Genomic DNA, 20,305 nt, shown 5'->3' on the forward strand with positions numbered 1-20,305 from the left:
AAGGGCTTATATCCAAAATGTATAAAGGGCTTAAGAAATTAGATATCAAAAAGTAACCTAATACAGTAGACACTTCCAAAACCATACACATATATGTAGTTGACCTAAGCACAATTGCCAGATAGTATAGGAGACTGTTCGATCTGGCCATCTCTTGTCACCAAACAAAACTTCCAGTACTGGAACTGGGTTGCATACAATTGACTTGTGGGCCTAAGGTATCCTTGGGCCAAATATTGCAGGGTGCTCTCCCTAAACTGACAGCAGACTCCATTGTTCAAGATAACATCTATATAACCCATTGAACATGGAGAAGTCAGGTTGGCACCTATGTCGTGCCTTCCTCTCTAAATCCTAATGTCTTTGGGAAAAGAAGTTACTCTGCTTGCTACCAAAAGAGAAAGACAAACACAAATTCAGCAATCAAAACATAAATGTTTTGATGTACAGTGTTGTCCTGCCTGCAAGATATGCTAGAGCACTGATGGCACAATTATTCTAGAAGTGACCAACCGGTCACAAATTTGACTTTGTGGCCCAGGCCACAAGATGGAACTGATACCCAATAGTGACTGAATGACCAATAACCATAAACTAGATAGCCAATGAACATAGGGTAAATTAAACAAAATTTCTCTAAATTTAATTACTTAATTAAAAATAGCAATGAAATGGATCCTAATTATTTTCTGCCATGCTCTAAAACCAGTCGCTTTTTCAACTAGCACAAGAGAATATGTTACAACAGTTGGGAACAAATACAGAGACTTGTAGGCAGGCATTAACCTGAGATTGAGAGACTTTCGAACACTCATCTTTATTTTTGAATTCTCCATCAAATCCTTCTCCTTTGAGCTCAGGGAACCCTGTGGAAAAGGAGGCAGAAAAAGTATAGGAGCCAGAGAGATAGGTAGACACCAAGAAAAGTGAGGTTCTCTAAATCATATGAACTCAGAGACTGACGTAGCATACACCAAACCTGCAGGTTTCTGCATGAAATCCTCAGAGTATATATTATTAAATCAAATTTAATGCTTTTATGGGATTCCTGAGTGGGTAAATGAGTAGATATCTTGTTTGTGTGCCTTCTCTTGGGCTCTTTTCTTTCTATGGGTTTTTCTGTCCAACTTCAATGTGATAACTTTTGTGTTATTTTATTTTAATTTTGTTATATTTTATTATTACCTCTTAGAAGCCCATTATTCTCTAATGAGACATAGAAAGAAAGTGTATCCTAATTGGAGGGGTAGTTAGAAGGAATTCCGTGGAGTACAAGGAAAAAGGAAACCATAATCAGGATATATTATGTGAGTTAAATAATCTACTTTATTTAAAAAAGGAAAATGTGTTGCTTATTTTGTATAGTAACCAAAAATGAAATTTAAAAAATCATAATGAAACCCATGTAATTGTTAAAAGCTGGAGTTCATTACTAGAGTTTAAAGTAATTCATGTAAATTACTATGACATGAAGTACTGCTTTTCCATTACAGAAAATGAGTACATTGTTCTGGGTTAAACAAATAACCAATTAATTGATGCCAAAACACTACAATAAAAGTGAGGAAGTATGGAGAGAGATAGAAACAAAGAGAGATAGATAAAGGGAGACAAAGAGAGAAAGAGAGAGAAAGAGAGGAAGGCAGGGAAGGAGGGAGGAAGAAAGGGAGGGTGGGATGGTTTGTATCTGCTTGGCCCAGAGAGTGGCACTATTAGAAGGAGTAGCCTTGTGGGAATAGACTTTGTCACTGTGGGCATGGACTTTAGTACCCTAGTCTTCCTCCCTAGGAGTGAGTATTCTGCTAGCAGCCAACCACCTGACTGAGCACGGGGACCCCAATGGAGGAGTTAGAGGAAGCACTGAAGGAGCTGAAGGGTATTGCAACTTCAAAGGAAGAAAACAATGTCAGCTAACCAGACCCACCAGAGCTCCCAAGGACTAACCCACCAACCAGCTGCATATGTAGCAGAGAATGGATTTATCTGGCATCAATGGGAGAGAAGGCCCTTGGTCCTGTGAAGGCTTGGTGCCACAGTGTAGGGGAATTCTAGTGTGGAGAAGTAGGAGTAGCTGTGTGGGTAGGGTGGGGGAGTAGCCTCATAGAAGCATGGGAGAGGGGATGGGTTAGGGGGATTGGGAAGGGATATAACATTTAAAGTGTAAATAAACAAAATACAAATTTCAAAAAAAAAAGGAGCTACCTTGGTCATGTGTCTGTTCACAGCAATAAAACCACTAAGATAAAGTTGGTACCAAGTACTCTGGGGTATTGCTGTGGTAGGCCTAACCCTGTTTTTATTTGGAAGAATAGGGATTTGGGGACTTTGGTATAGGAAAACCATGGAATGTTTTAAGTGGGGCTTAATGAGCCATTCTAGTAGGAATATGGAAGACTTTGTTGTTGTGATTTGAACTGTGCAGTCCTAGCCCAAGAGGTTTCAGTGGAGAAGAACTTCACTATGTGACTGTTTCTTTGTAGTATTTTGGTGAAGAATGTGGCTGCTTTTTTGCTCTTGGCTGAAGAGTCTGCCTGAAGCTAAGGTGGAGAGACTGATTAATTGCATTGACAAAGAAAGTCTCAGAAATGCCCATCATAGACATTTTTCTCAGGTTAAGTCACAAGAAGATCATTTTAAACAAGAATAGCAAGCTTAGAAGGGAAAATATAAAATATATGGTTGTGAAAGTAAAGGGGCTCCAGGAAGTGAAATGGAGGTGAATCCTGTGTTCAAGGATATTAAATTGAATTGGTGAAGTAGTGGTGACCTTGTGGTAAGATCCTACCCAGCAAAGTTTAGGTCTACACATTGCAGAACAAACCTTTAATCCCAGGAGTCAAAGGCAAGCAGATCTCTGAATTCAAGGAAAGCCTTGAACAAGCAGGTGCTAGGTGAAGAATAGCTTAAATCCATGTGTGGTGGTACAGGCCTCTAATTCCGGCATTACAGGAGACAGGCATGCAGATCTCTTGAGTTCAATGTCAATCAGCAGACCAAGTTCCAGAACAGCCAAGCTTAAGCACTGAAGGAGTTGCAAAACAAACCTGGTGATAATATAATAGAACAAGGGACTCAACAGCTTTGGACATATGGCTGTGACTTTAGAGTCAAAAATAGAAGTTTCTACTGTGATAGTTGATGCTGGTTAGATAGAGCTAAGAAATTAGTGGTGATTAAGAAGAGGCCAGCATCACTGAGGTGAAATCTGGGAAGTGTTTTCTGAGAGCACAAGGGAGCTGTGCTCCAGAGGTAGCTAGGGTTGCACCTCATGCTGCAGCTGAACTTGATGTTTAAGAATCACACAGAAGGTACTAGTGTTGAAGGTATGAAGCAGTTATGGTGAGCAGCTGTAGTTTGGCACTGTAAGAGACCAGGGAAGGTTATTGGTGAAGGTTAAGTCTTAGTTGCAGTTGACAGCTAGGACTGAAGGGGTCATTCAAGGCAGTTGAGGCTTGGCACCATGAAGAGAGCCTATGAGAGGCTATTGATAAAGCTTAGGTGAAGCTGAAGACCCCAGTGTATTGGAGATGCCAGTACCATGGGAGGATCACCAAGAACAGCAGCTGCAGTGGAGTAGAGTCAGCCAGAGCCTAGAGTGCTACAGAGGACAGAGCTGGAGAAGTGATGCCAGCCATTTGGAAAAGCCTAGAAGATAATGTGTGGATCCCAGACAAGAAGCTGTAATGTTGAAGTTGCCTGGTAGACCCCAAGATGTTTGAGATGCCATGTCTCTGGTATTCTGGCTGAGGAAATATGCTAAAAGGGAGTGGAAACACCCCAGGACAAGAAAGTTTATTGCACTCGCCAAAGATGAAAAGGATGTGGTGATCTGAAGATCACTTTAACATCAGACATGGAGATGCAAAGTTTGGGGTTTGCCCAGTTGGTTTCCTGTCTTGCTTTGGGAATTACAGTTAAATGATTGGATGAGTATCAGAAGAAACTTTGAACTTTGCACTTTTAACATCGTTCAGACTGTTGTGGACTATGGAGACTTTTGAAGTTGAACTAAATGTATTTTGCATTATGCTATGTTTAGGTATTATCCTCATAGACTCATGTTTGAACAAGCCTATGGGGGTGTGTCCAGAGAGTGGGAAATGGTGGTTTGTATATGCTTGGCCCAGGGGTTGGCCCTATTAGAAGGTGTGGCACTATTGGAGTAGGTGTGGCTTTTTGGAGTAGATGTGTCACTGTGAGCATGGGCTTTAAGACCCTTATCGTAGCTGCCTAGAAGTCAGCATTTTGCTAACAGCTTTTAGTTGAAACTGTAGTGTAGAACCCTCAGGTCCTCTTGCACCATGCCTGCAGGGATGCTGCCATGTTCCTACTTTGATGATAATGGACTGAACCCCTGAAGCTGTAAGCCAGCCCTAATTAAAGGTTGTCTTTATAAGACTTGCCTTGGTCATGGTCTGTTAACAGTAGTAAAACCCTAGCTAAGAAATATAGGTTTCATAAAGATATTAATAACTAAATATCACCACACAAACATTTAATGTGCTAATTAAAGAACACTTTGATTTGCATTTTTATATTTATTTATTTGTTGATTTTTTAAAATTTTATTTATTTCTTTTACAGTCCAGATGTTTCCCCATCCAGGTCTACCCTCTGACTGTTTCACATCCCACACCTCCTACTCCCACCCCACCCCCACTTGTCTCCACGAGGATGTCCCCACTCCCACCTCCACTCCAGGAGACCTTTGCGTTTTTGTTCCTCTTTTAATATTAATCTAATCAAAGGTTTATTTGGTATCTAAATAAGGAAGTGAATCAATGCCAATTTAAATGTCCTCAGATTTTCTGTGTAATGTTCATCATTTAAGAGGTCCATAAAGATCAACCAAATCAAAAATATATTTTAAATGACAATATATAGAATTCAAGTTTGTCCTGAAATATTCAATTAGTAGAAATGTGTTATAATAATCCAACTATTTGGCTATCTAGGAAGCAATCATTTTACATCTACTGTATTCTAAACACACAAAAATTCCAGTCTGAAGCTTCAGATCCTAAAAGTACAGCCATTGGAAAACAGACTCAAAAGACTTACAGGAGGTGAAATGAACACTCTAACTTTAAACCTAAAATGAGATTTAAATAATCCTATCAAAGTCCTAGATAGTTTTGAAGAGATGACAGATGATTGGGATTTTATCCAGGAAAAGAGATTATAGGTTAAAGGGCTCAGAATCCTGAAGTATATTAACTGCATTTGAAAAATAGCAGTTGATCACTGTGGCTGCCATGGAGAAAGGTCAATTAGAATAGACTGTATCTCTGAGAAACCTGTTCAATCAAATTGAGAATGGGAGAATTTATGTGGTCTGATTTTTGAAAACCCAATGAGATCAGCATCAAAAATGATTTAACTAGGAATGCCTTCTAGAATATTGTCCAGTCAGTGGAGTCACAGAGTTCACTAACCTAATAGAAGATGGACAGACTGGATGGAAAAGAAAGGTACGTTTTGTATAAACAGAAGCATTGCCTAGTGGCTGGAAGCTTAATGCAGATAGTTGAGCTCTCAAAAGTTGATAGCGAAATATAAGGTGGATTTTGGTATCATCATGAACACTGTCATATCACAAAGAATAATCCAGATGTTGTTCACTTGTTCCAAACTCAGGCCAAGACCAAAGATAAACAAGATGTCATTTACCCTGTATTCCCCTTCATTCCAAATCTAAAAAAAAAGGGTTACAAAGTTTGAAGACTCCAATTGCCATATTGAACCGGAGAAAAAATAATCTCATAAGGATATGATGATGTCACATATAGTGACATTAGCACATATAGTGAATTTTAACTCCCCTCATTCATGAGAATCCTGTGTACTTCTACTACAAATATTATATGCACCTGCATTAGAGGAAAGTTTAGCTGTTTCTTACAGGCAGGTGTAGCTCTCCTGAATAGCGTAACTGTATTATTCTCCAAATATTAGATTCTGTGTCTACATACACAGTACAAGCACAGTGAATCTGTTCTCCTTACATTTAGTAGATCATGGGTTTGCATTATTTTTATGCCTATACCATATTCTTCCAACTAGTTGCCTCTGTGAAGCCAAAACATTAATCATAGCACAGAAGATATTTTAGTAACAGGTGATTTCTAAATCAGTAATTTCTATGTGTCAAAACAGTAGCTATACTTTGAATAAGGAATCACTCCTACCCTAGGCATTGGTGATGATTATCATATCAGAAAATGCTAGTAGGCACAGATAAAAATGAAAAAAAATATGAATCTTTTAATAGCAACTTAATGGATGCCTACCTCTTGTCAACAGAGAATAAACACTAGGGATACAATATTAAGCCCAAATAAACAAAGTGCTATTTACTACCAGGTAGGGAGAAAGGTATTAAATAATTACATATACTTAAAAATGAGAAGAGAATACTAACAAAAAAGAAAAACAGGACAGGGTGGGGAGAGAGAGAGAGAGAGAGAGAGAGAGAGAGAGAGAGCGAGAGCGAGAGAGAGAGAGAGAGAGAGAGCGCTGCAGTCCTACAGTGAAGGAAAATAACGTTTCAATACCCTTTCAATATCACATTTTTACTGATTATGTACTATGGTGTGTCCTGAACAATTTGGGTCCTAAACCTCTTGCTAGAGACAGTAAGGGAATGAAGAAAGGAAAGGAACACAGACTCACAAAAGAAAGCTATGATTAGGTGGGATTCTCTGACTACTACCATAGCAACCTGTAACATTAGTATGTTTTAGTACAGTAAAGGGAGGAAGGGTTTAACTAGTCTTTGTTGGTGAACAGTATGAGTCTGTGTAAACTCAGGGGGTGAATCCACAGTTGCAAGTAACTAAACATACTGATGAATCATTCATAAACATGGACTCCCAAGGAATGCTTTGAAAGCTTCATCCGTCAATCCTCATGAGCCTGGACAATATGCATAACAGCTTTGCCAATTCCTCATGAGTAAAAGCCATTGAGTCCTAAGTTAAAACACACGTTCACTCACTATTTCATTCACATAGGGCTTCCTCCACTCCCTAAACATCCACTTTCTTATTTATCGGGTGCTCTCGATGAACCTTCACACTTAGTTCAAGGGTAACTTGCACAGTGCTTGCAACTGGACCATAATAACAATAAGAAGGAGAAACCTAGCAACGACCATGTCCTACCAAAACAAAGACCCATTTGATCATTGCTTCCTCTGATACCTACAGAACTAAGCACTTTTCTCCACACAAGTGTTCAGCTACACACAGGAACAACATGCATCTTTCTATGACTCTAGTTGATTCTGTGGATTATTTAAACCCAGAAGAATCACACCCATGGTTAATCTGGCCTTTCATTACTGTTGTTGTTAATTTATGGATCAGCTAATTCATGTTTATAAATCATAATATTTTAGAATATAGACATTCCATTGTGGAATGGCTTCATCAAGTTAAGTAATGCATGTATTAACTTAAATGTTTATGTTCTTATTCTCTTAGAAATAGAGGGAGTTGTTGCTATAGCAACCACTATTTAATAAATCTCTCGAAATTATCCCTCAAGTCCAACTAATATCTCACATCCTTTGCTGAACATCTCCTCTAACTTACAGCCCCATGTCACTTCCTGATAACTTGGTTCTTATTGGATGCTTCATACAAATGAAATCATTGCACTTATCTTTTAAGAGATCATACATTTTTATTGTAATTATTACTCTGTTATTTTTCTAAGGTGTTTCAATAACAAAAATGTTAGTATATTTATTACCTAAAAATAATGTCTATCAATATTTTATATATAATTTTTAAATTTTAGTTTTCTTAGATATTTTATGTATTTACATTTCAAATGGTATTGCCATTTCCTCCTGTCCCATACCCCCTCCACCTTTCCCTTATTCTATGAGGATGCTTCCACTCCCATGCACCCACTCCCAGCTCAATGTCCTGATATTCCTTACATTGGGGAAAGGATCCTCCACAGGACCAAGGACTTTTCCTTCTGTTGATGCTGGATAATGCCATCCTCTGCTCCATATATGACTAGAGTCATGGGTCCCTTCATGTGTACTTCACTGGTTGGTAGATTAGTCCCTAGGAGCTCTGGTGGGGTCTGGTTGGTTGATACTATTGTTCTTCCTATGGTGTTGCAAACTCCTTCAGATCCTTCAGTCTTTTTTTCTAACTCCTCCATTGGTGTCCTCTGGCCAAAAGTCTTGTTAGTTGTAAGCATCCTCATCTGTATCAGTAGGGTTCTGGCAGAGCCTCTCAGGGGACACCCGTATCTGGCTCCTGTCAGCATGCACTTCTTGGCATCAGCAATAGAAACTGGTTTTGGTGTCAGCATATGGAAGGGATCCCCAGGTGGGGCAGTCTCTGGATGACCTTTTCTTCATTCTCTGCTCTACTCATTCTCCCTGTATTTCCTCCAGTGAGTATTTTGTTTTACCTTCTAAGAGGAATGAAGCATTCACATTTTGGTATCCTTCTTCTTGAGCTGCACATGGTCTGTGAATTTTTTCTTATGTATTTCAAGCTTTGGAGCTAATATCCACTTATCAGCGAGTGCATACCATATGCGTTCTTTTGTGACTGGGTTACCTCACTCAGGATGATATTTTCTAGTTCATTCCATTTGCCTAAGAATTTCATGTTGCCATTGTTTTTAATAGCTGAGTAGTACTCCATTGTGTAAATGTGCCACCTTTTCTGTATCCATTCCTCTGTTGAAGGACATCTGGGTTCTTTCCAGCTTCTGGCCATTATAAGTAAGGCTGCTATGAACATAGTGGAGGATGTGTCCTTGTCTCATGTTGGAGCATCTTTTGGGATATTCCCAGGAGTGGTATAGCTGGGTCCTCAGGTAGTACTATGTCCAGTTTTCTCAGGAATCACCAGCCTGATCTCCAGAGTGGTTGTACCAACTTGCTTTCCTACTAACAATGGAGGAGCATTCCTAGTTCTTCACATCCTTACCAGCATCTACTGTTACCTTAGTTTTTGATCTTAGTCATTCAGACTGGTCTGAGATGGTATCTTAGGGTTCCTTTGATTTGCATTTCCCTGATGACTAAGGGTGTTCAACATTGCTTTAGGTGTTCTGTCATTCGGTATTCCTTAGTCAAAAATTCTTTGTTTAGTTCTATATCCCATTTTTTAAATTGGATTATTTGATTCTCTGGAGTCTATCCTCTTGAGTTATTTGTATATGGTAGATATTATCTCTCTACTGGATGTAGGATTGGTAAAGATCTTTTCCCAATCTGTTGGTTGCTGTTTTGTCTTATTGACACTGCCCTTTACTTTACAGAAGCTTTACAATTTTATGAGGTCCCATTTGTCAATTCTTGATCTTAGAGCATAAATCGGTGTTCTGCTCAGGAAATTTTCACCTGCGCCTATGTGTTCAAGGCTGGAAAGAAGGCTCAGCCATTAAAGTCTAGGCACACAACCAAAAATATCAGGGATCATACCTTTACCTTTCCTTTAACCATCTATTCACTGGTAGATATATAGGGCGATTCTCTCTGAGGTATATTTTATTATGTGCCAATGAATATAGGATGGAAAATACCTCTTCAGTTAACTCATGCTTTTAGTTAATTATTTTATTTATTTACATCCTCAATACTGCCACCCATATGTTCTTCCCTCTCAGAGTTCTTTGCCCCATCCTCTTTACCTCTGAGACAGTGCCCTCCCAGGTATCTCCCACCCTGGGGTATCAAGGCTCGACAGGATTAGGCACATCCTTTCTCACTGAGGCCAGACAAGGCAGCCTTCTGCTACGTATGTGCCTGGGGCCTTATACCAGCCCATGTATGTTCTTTGGTTCATTGTTCAGTCTCTGATAGCTCCCAGAAGTCCAGGTTAGTTGACACTATTGGTCTTCCTGTGAAGTTGCCATCCTTTCAATTGCTTCAACTCTTTCCCTAACTCTTCCATTGGGGTCCCTCTCCCCTGTCCATCCAGTGATTGTGGGTTTTTATATGGGTCTCAGTCAGCTGCTGGGTAAAGTCTCTCAGAGCACAGTCATGCTAAGCTTCTGTCACATAACATCAGTAATAGTGTCATGCCCGCCATGGGATGGATCCCAAATTTGGCCAGTAATAGGTCAGTCATTCCTTTAGGCTCTGCTCAAAATTTATCACTGCAATTCTTTTAGAAAAGAGCTATTTTGGGTCTAAAATTTTCTAGGTGGGTTGGTGTCCCCATCCCTTCACTGAGGTTCCTATCTGCCTACTGGAGGTAGTCTCTCAGGTTCCATATCCCCATTGTTGGCCATTGTGACTAAGGTCTAATGTTACCTATATTGAGTCCTCGGAACCTCTCCCATCCCTGGTCTCTCAGACTTCCTAGAGATTCCCTCTCCTTGGCAGCTGCAGGTCTTCATTGATTCTCCTGGCCCTGTTGGCCCTGGGGTCCTCTCTCCTGTCTCTTCCCATAAGGAATCCTGCCACCCTACTCTCCTCCTCTTCCCTTATCCCACACATGTCCTTCCTCCCTCTGCCTCCCATGACTATTTGGTTCACCCTTCTAAGTTGGATTTAAACATTCTTCCTTGGGCCTTTCTTATTGTTTAACTTGTTTGGGTCTGTGGGGTACATTGTCAACACTGTATTTTTTGGCTAATATTCACTTCTCAGGGATATATCTTTTTTGGGTCTAGGTTATGTCACTCAAGATGATATTTTCTAGTTACATCCATTTGCCTGCAACATTCATGATGTCCTTGTTTTTAATAGCTGAATTGTATTCCATTGTGTAAATAAACCCCATTTTCTCTATCCACTCTTAGGTTGTGGAACACTGGAAAATTGAAAATAGTTCTACCTGAAGACCTAGCTATACTCCTCATGTACATATACCCAAAAGAAACCCCACCATACCCTAAGAACACATACTCCACTATGTTCATCGCATCCTTATTCATAATAGCCAGAAGGTGGAAACAACCCAGATGCCCCTCATCTAATTTCCTGAGATTGTAAATGCTTAATAAGATTACTGGATCATATGGCCACTGTATTTTGAAAATTATAGGAGCTTCCATATTGTTCTTCTTAGTAGTTATACTATTGACATTATTACCCACTTTACATTAGAATTCACTTTTTTCTACATCCTCTCTGACATATCATTTTATTATTTTTATGTGACTTTCCTAGTTGATGAGATGCAGTATTTCATAATAGATTTAATCTAAATTTCTCTGATGTTCAGTGATGTCAAGTATTCCTGTATATATCTATTGGTAGTTTGTGTGTTATCTTAGAGAAATATCAAGTCATGTCTTTTTTAATTTATATTTTAATTAGATTAATTTCTTTCAAGATGCTGATGATAAATTGTCTACAAACTCTTTCCACTCTTGACATTTGTTTTCACCCGACTGCTTGTGAACATTGCTGTATAGAAGTCGTTATATTTGGCCTAACTCAGTTTATATAATTTTTGTTTTGTTCTCTATGCTTCTGAAATTTTATATAAGAAATCGCTTTTAGAATCAATGTTATGGAGCTTCACAGTTTCTACTTTCAAAGAAGTTGGGTTTTAGAACCCTCTCTTATTTGGCATTTCTATGTATTAACCACAAGGAGTTTAGGCTAAGTGTCACAGGTAAGCCTGTATAGAAAACCCAACTTCAAGGGAATGGAAAGTCTGCTCAATCAAATCACAAATTAATATCTCCCAATTGGAAGAGTTTGGTGACCATTAATTTGCTATTTATTCATATATATACTACAGGGAATGGAACTCCAACATTGAGCCAGTGGATTTATTTACAAAATATAATGAAATGATATTCCAGTGATTGCAACTTCTTGTAAAGTTTTGCAAAAAAGGGCGTATAACTACTCATCTCTTTTAAAAGTCATTTTAAACAACAGTAGACATTCACGAGTATAGACTGATGAAAGTTGGAAAGGAACTCTCTTCATTGTTCCCCAAAGATCTTTTACTTTGCTTGGCTGACTTTGCAACTGCAGTAAAGTGCAGCCAGACTCCAGTAAAAAGAAATAAAGTGAATACTTTGCTTCGTGATACCTTTGCTGTGGTTTGCATTTCACCGCCAGCTTATAGAGATGGAATCTATTACTCGGCAGACACTGCTTGCACAAATGAAAGATAAATTTTTCTTTTAGATAGGACAGATCACTGAGACTCATAAAATATTAATGATGAAAGCTCTGGGAATTAGATATGTTCCTGACCATAGGTTTCTCTTGACAGTGAAGCAAAGTCAGTTTAACCCATTTTTCTTCCTATAAGATCCACATCAAGAATGATATGGAAGGAACGGAATTCAAGATTTAAGAGTCTGATGAGCATAGATTTTTGAGAAAGGTAATCTTTCTCTCTTTCATTTTCTATCATGTTTTGTGTTTCTTATCGGCTGTAAATTCTGCGTAGTGATGTAGCATGGTCGATCTGATGCTTGAAGCACTTCAAGTGCTCAGCAGGGCAATTTTGGGGGAAGACTGCAGGAAGTCCATATTTCTTAATGTAATATATATCAATAGACAACATTCATTTCGTAGAAGGAATTTGTGTACTCCAAAATTATTATTCAACATTAAGTTTTATTAGTATCTATACAAAGTAATGAGTCTCATCATAGCATTTTCATAAAATGTGGCATTATACTTTTAACTAAATTGTCCCTAACTTACTGATTCCCTCTGTCACTACTACTGCCCATGTGATTTCTTCCTCCAACAATAAATGTCCCTCTCCTGATTCCATGTCATACATATTTCTTTACTCAGTTGATCAGAGTTGAATATGTATGTAAATATATTTAAATATTAATAAATGGCATCACTTCTACGTGTTTAGTTTTCATGAATTGTTGCCACCAGTTCAAAAACTATGACAAATTTATAATGCATGCTTTTTTATATTATCTCTGGTTTATAGAAGGCAATTATAATTATGAATTGTTTTTAACATATTTATGCATGTTTTATACAAAACATTTACATCACTAAGAAATTAAATTAATAGGACAAATCTATTATGACATTATTATTAAAATGTATATTATGAACAACTATTTGACTTGAGATAATGTGAGAATATGGAGGGTAACAAAATCCACATCAAGTTCTTTATCAACTTATTGCTACAAAGATAGGACATAGTGCATGTTTGGAAACTTCAGCTTTTAACTCTGGCAAACCTCGTCTCTGAGTACTGAGGTTTCAAGGGACCAATTACCTGATAGGATAAGTTTAAAAGTGAATGGATTCTGATGTCCAGAGGCTTGAAATACACTATAGACACAGCCCTCAAGGTGGGTTCTACTCTAAGGGTAGATCCAGTCCCAAGGTCACTGATCTATAGGAGCTGAGGTCTTGTAGGTTAAAAATGTATCAAAGCACAGGCTCCTAGTCCATTAAGGTGTCCAAGTTATTCAAGCAATCTCAATATTTAATGTAAAACCCACCAAAATATCAATGACAGTTTTAACAGGACAATAACTATAATTCTAAAATATTAAGGGACCATACAAGTTCATGGATAGACAAAGATTCCTGATCAATAAAAGCAAAGAGGGAAGCCCTTCCCACCCTTGTCTATAATAACATAGACATCACACTAGTGCACAAAAATGGATAGGCAAAACCGAAAAAAGGGATAGAGAATCAAGGAATGGATCTATTTATTTATAGCAACAGAATATGAGATTTTCTTCTCCCTTCCCCTCCTCTAACTTCCTTGTCTATCTATGGTGATTTGAATGAGAAAATCTCCCATAAGCGCAGATGTTTGATACCTTAGTTGCTAGTACGTAAAGCTCTTTGGGTAGCTCATCTTTAGGTAGGTATATCTTTAGGAAATGTGGCCTTGCTGGAAGAAGTATGTCACTTGGGGGGTGTGGTTTTGAGAGTCCAATAGCCTTTTACCATTCTCAGTGCACTCTGTCTCATGCTTGACATTCAAGATGTGAGCCCTAGGTTTCCTGTTCCCATTCTCATGCCTTTGCTCTATCATCATTGACTCTAACTCTCTGGAACAATAAGCCCAAATTGTCTTGGTCATGATGTTTTATCATACCAATTAGAATAGTAACTAGGACATTCACCAAAATATTCCTTTCCCAGCTTCATGTCTCTTTTTATAAATCACACTAAGTCCTACACGTGTAAGAATGTAGGGCCATCCACTGGAACATGAGACTTGCATATATTCCTATACCCTCAAAAAGTTATTCTCAGTTGGCAATGAACTGCCAATAGCTTCAGTATAAGGAATGTAACCTAGAGATCATCTATTGTATCCATGTCAGAATTTTGACAGGATGTTTTTTTCCCTCCTTTTTCTATTGTTTAAGAAGTCAATTCATACATTTAAAGTGTCATAGTCAAATCTATCACTAATTCCATCCCCTGATATTCTTCTCTTGTCCTCCTTGCCACATTTTTCTCCAACTTTCCAGAGGTTTCTAATCCCATGGCATTCACTTAGTGCTTTTTTAAAGTGCTTGGTTGTAGGGCCAAAACATGGGCCATCAAGAGTCATGTCCATGAAGAAAACCTCAAGTAGCTTTATTTTATTTCTTTTAACATATGGAATAAGGCTCATTCTTTTTCCCCTATTTAACCCAATATTTGCTTTCAAGTATGTCACCTCTCAAGTACAACCACATGATAACTTCCCTAAGTACATAGAATTATCACTCAACATGCCTTCATATACCATTAAAAGTTCTGAAATTCGTGGATATTCAACATGTTTCCAGTTGTTGATATTCACACAAGTATGTAACCATAGACTTTTCCACCCATATCCCAATTCCTGAATAACATCTAGAAGGCTAATTTATATATGAATAAATGTCTAGGTTATAATTCTGGGGTTATTTCCTGATTATTTAATGACTTATATAACACATTTATTCTATTCTATGATGTCACCACGTTGTTAGTTACCCCCCCCCTTTTTCATATGTCCAACTTTCTTAGAGCCCAGTTGTGAAATTCTTTCTTTCTTGATTCTTTCTCACAATTCCATCTCTCTCTTCTGGATGTCCCACCTTTTATTTCCTGCCTGAGCTAATAGGCCATCAGCTTTTTATTGACAGGTGGATGCTTCAACATGATGCATATGAGATTGTCCCTACAAAGAATAAATGGCCATATTCTATATGGTGATTATCAGATATTACTGTGAAAACGAGATCTAAAATGCATGTGTATGTGTGTGACTGTGTTGTTGAAATTGTTGTTGTTGATGAATGATGATGATGGTAGCGGTGATGGAGTTGGTGGTGTTGGTGATGATGATGGTGATGATGATGATGATTGGAAATGTTTGACTTATGACACAGGTCTATTATAAAACTGTTGTTGTAAAAATATTAAAATAATAATGAGTATCAGTGTCTTTTTACCCACTAGGTCTTCACCACAGTGCCCCAGATATCTGCTAGATATCTTGGCGGAAACACATCCCAGCCTCACATTCCTACACTCAAACCCCCACATAAAAGAACACACAACACAATAATCTTAGATCCAATTGGTAAGATATAATTGCCCACTTAAACATACAAAGCCCAGTACCATCCATCCCTTGAGAACATTAATAACAACCTGTAAATACACAGAGCAGAATCTTAACATCACCTGCCATGGCTTCTCCCCTCTCTCTGTCTCCTCTTCTCCTCCTCTCTCCCCTACACTCCTCCTCTTCCTTCAAACTTCTCTCCCGCCCATCCTTCCTTCTCCTCCAATGACAGGCCTCCTTCTATCCTGTACCTGCCTCACCTGTGACATCATCCTACATAAACCAGTTGACCTTGAATAAGAATGATATTGAAATGAGATTTACAATGAAAAAAGGCAATGCAATTTTATCTTAACTGGTAATCATCAGCTGAGAGAAGCCAATGATGCCATTGTAGATAACTAAGTGCATATAAATGTTACAAATGACTGCGGTCTTTATACAGACTTTACAATATGACTTTACAAATTACAAATTAATATTTACTTGAGGTTTTATTGATGAAAACAACCTCTGCTCCTTCTAAGGGATACATTAAAAATCCAGAGCAGTGAATTTTTATTGATATAAAAGTTACTTTTATGTTTATAAGAAAGTGTTCGTGTTAATTAATGTCATATTTGCTTCTTATTCTTCCTTTGGTTAAAGAAAATGCAAAAGACTTTAGAAATAGGCAACCTTTACAGAATGTGTTTCCCATTTTCACTTTAGTACAGCTTTGGATGTCTTGTGAATGCCCCTGTTAACATAGTCTGGCAGACATTCAATAGCAAACTGTGTTCCGGGCAATGAATTTATAATGTTGTAGCAGGAACAATCTTGTGAATGTTGTAAGCCCTTATAGATGATAGAAAAATCAATAAGATGGATAAATTTGTAACAAACTACCCATGCCTTTTTAGGTGAACAAAAACTCTGTACTATGGACCAAAATTACTATCATAGAGAAAATAACCCAAAACATAAATGAAATATTTTCAAGTATAGTTCATTGATTGTTCAACATTACAAAGTAACTATATGTGTTACATTTGTGTTGTTCTATTACATGTAATTTAAATTTTTATTTTGACAACTTTTAATGCATATAGTTTAATTCAAGAAAAGATGTCTTATGTATAATAAATTATCTAACTATATACTTTATTTTAGGTCTATTTTTAAATGTAAATATAAGGATGATTCAGTTGCATGAAAATAGCAATTTTTAAAATTTATTTATTTATTTTTATACTTAAGATTTTATTCCCCTGTTGGTCCACCATCCTACTGTTTCACATCCCATACCTTCTCTCTGCCCCCCACTACTGTCTCCACTAGGATGTCCCCACCCCGCACACCTTGTCAAACCTCTAAACTTCCAGGGCCCTTCCATGAAAATACCAATTTTTATAGAACCTTATTCTTTTATTTTTAATCACAAATGAGTCATTTAACTATAGTAGTAATATTGAACTTTCTCTCTTCCAGGGTGACAATAGCTTTTATACAGGACAGATTATGTCAGCTTCTTTCTTAAGGTAAGACAGCATTGCACTGCTAATTCTGAGAGAAATATATGAATATACATATATAGTGTATATATATATATATATATATTTCATTAATAAAATTTGCTGGCAGTGGGTACATTTTGCTAGTGCTTAGGAATCTAACCATTGGTGTTATGTTTGAGATCCTTTTGCTCCACTGCCTTGCTTTCATGACGATGCTTCTAAGACAGCTCCTGAGTAGATTACATGTAGCTTGAATGTTGAATTTTAAAAATGAAATATGTTATCTATTAAAATAGTGTAATTAGGTAAGAATATAATATTGTAAGACATGAAATAAAATTTTACTAAAGTAAGGAAGCATGGTGAGTCTTTCATAGACATAATATTAATAAATTAAATTTTCCTAAAGTCTCAAACATATTAGACTCTTGGTTTTTAGGAACCTCTAGATTTTTCAGTTGATTTCATGGATGGCTTTGCTTCATCTTTATATTGTCACTTATAAGTTGGTTATCCATACCTAATAGACTGGCCAGATTAGAAACACAAGGGTTTTTGTTTTTAAAGCTGCTAATAGTTGAAGCTTCATGTTTTTCAGAGAAGCGTAGAAAAAAGTATTTTTCTTTTTTGAATTAAATTCAATAACTAACCTCTGCTAACCCTTATTTCAAATTAGTTTATGACTTCTACAATTTTCAATCTTGCCTTCTGTTGTTATGCTTCCTATTTCTTTCCCTTCCCTACAGCTAGATCTTTCTAGCATGTTAATGTCACCAAACTATTAAGCTTTGTCAACAGAGAAAATGGGTATGTAATCTCTGTATTTGGAAAATAAAAGAAGTAATTCATGTTTATCTTTTCAATCTTTTATACTTTTCAAATATTATGAATGTTAATGCTTTTGAGAATCTCGTAATTATCATTATTACATATTTATTATCTATAAAAACAATATATGAAAAGCCTATTTAATTTATGTTCATTTGTAAAATTAAAAATTGGGTTCTTTGAAGATGGGCATGAATAGACATTGGGTATGAATATACATTTTTGCAAGCAGTTTTCTTTTACATTTATATCCCTTCCCAAATTGCCCTGTAGCAAATACAATATGATTTTCCCCAAATATTTAATCTAAATATGGTTCATCTTTCCTCTTGTTTTATCTGTGATTTTACTCCATAATTCTTGCCTGCCCACTACTCCGACTAACCAAATCTCAGTCAGGAAGACAATAGCAAAAACACCCAACAAAGAACACTGAATAAATTGAGTTTGGTTTCTCAGGTTGACATAGATTTTCACAAGTGATGGGCATTTCAGAATTCAGTATCTGCTCATTACAAATCTTCGTAAACAAGCTTCAAGCTCAAAGTGCATATATTTTGGCCTAAGTACATTAAATTATATTAGTAATTCAATTTACCACATTGTATCATTAGTACAGCCACAAGCTTCTTTCAAGTTCTCAGCCTCTGTGTTTCTGTTACGCAGAAACCATTGCTTTTATATAAAACTAATGGGCTCATGAGCCAGATAAATAAATACCAATAAGTGTTTCATTGTATGATTTGGAAGTTTAAAAAAATCCCCATTTTAGTAATAAAATAATAAGTTTGAAAATGATAGAACATTTCTCAAAAAATTAGAAGTATGGCTATAGATGACTTCAATTTTTTCCAGATTTTGAATTTTCCTTCGCGGTCCTCTAGAGAAATCAGTTGCAAGAGACAAAAAGAGTCCATGAAAACATCTTGTCATATCATAAAGAAACATGTTATCAAATGTAAAGCAACACAGCTCTTGGGATGTGCACACTGTTTTAAACTTCCCATTGTTCATTGCACATTTGTGTACATATGCTCATGATGGTGTTGGTGGCAATCACACTTGCTAAGGCACACATGTAGATGACAGATGACAAAATTTTCTTTGGAGTCAACTGTCTTTAAGTGACTGGCTAAAATTTTATTTTATTTTATATGTTTTTTTATTGTTTATTTATTTGCATTTCAAATGTTATCCCCCTTCCCAGTTTGCCCTCCACAAACACTCTATCCACGTCCTCTACCTCTGCCTCTATGAGGGTGCTCCCCCACTTGCCCAACCTCTCCCATTTCAGCTCCCTAGCAGTCCCCCAAGCTGGGTCATTGAGCCTCCATAGGACCCAGGGGCACCCCTCCCACTGGTGCCATGATTAGGTGTCATGATTAGGTACATATGTAGCAAAGGATTGCTTTATCTGGAGTCAAGTCTCTCCAACCACCATTATGTGACATCCAGGGCTCAAACTCTAGTAGACAGCCTTTCATGACAAGAGCCTTTATCTGCTGAGCCATCTCTGAGCTTACATCCTTAGAAACTGTTAAAGACTCCAATGAATTTTATTTATATGAATCCTTACCCTTTTAATATTTTCTACATTAGAAATAAATTGGAAATGATTAGGTATTTGTTATTACTTTTAACCTAAACAACAAATTATTTACATGTAATATAAACAATGTATCTTTTGAAAAATAATTACCTTTTTAAAAAGTATTCTTACTTGGGAGGATAAGAGATAGGTTTTACTGTGAAATTACATACACAGACCTTGTTACACTGCACTATTGTACATCCTATTTTCCCATATTCATTAATTATGCTTCTCTTTTTAACCTTCGGATCAGGAATTCAAAATCATGCACTGTGCTTTTAATTCCAGTGCTCATGAAGTGGACAGAGAGAATTCCTGAGTCTACCTTGCTTGACTTCCATCCTAGTACTTGATAAATTGTTCTTTGTCCCCTAGGTATAAATGTAAACTATAAACACAATTTACAGCAACATAAACACACACACATGCACACAGACACACACACACACACACACACACACACACATACACACACAAAGACACTCAAATTTATTTTCTCCAGATAATTGTGAAATACATATATTTCATCCTTATTACTAGACAAATACACAAATCATACTGTTGTTTAGATCATCAAAATAAATACCTAGGTGCCACGTAAGTAAATATTAAATAAATATAGTGAACGTAATAGTCAAATGGTACAATTTTGAGATTGGTGTTTGCCTTCTTCAATCAGAGAGACATTTTTTTACAGTATATACTACATAACTCTACACCTAAAAAAAGGATCATTCCATAAGACAAGAATCAATACAATTTTGAAGTTTCCATTCTATTTAATGTCTATATCACTACTCCATAATTAACTATAGAATAATAGGCATAATGTCAATGAGTAATTAGCAAAATTAGCAAAATGTCAAGACATTTGAACAGGAACAATTTTA

At 37.0% G+C, this 20,305-nt stretch overlaps 1 protein-coding gene across 7 annotated transcripts in view; it reads left to right on the plus strand.

The window, feature by feature from the left end:
• The window catches only part of Mgat4c (MGAT4 family, member C), a 760,784-nt gene that overhangs the window by 705,708 nt on the left and 34,771 nt on the right, over positions 1 to 20,305 (plus strand). For 4 of the 7 annotated variants that reach the window (NM_001437982.1, XM_087556313.1, XM_087556314.1 and 1 more), the window contains 1 exon segment: positions 16,971 to 17,020. The gene's annotated coding sequence lies outside the window, so the exon portion shown is untranslated. 7 annotated transcript variants of the gene reach the window in all.

Source organism: Rattus norvegicus, chromosome 7 (assembly GCF_021556685.1).
Source record: "Rattus norvegicus strain SHRSP/BbbUtx chromosome 7, alternate assembly SHRSP_T2T, whole genome shotgun sequence".
In the NCBI taxonomy this organism is placed as follows: Eukaryota; Metazoa; Chordata; class Mammalia; order Rodentia; family Muridae; genus Rattus; species Rattus norvegicus.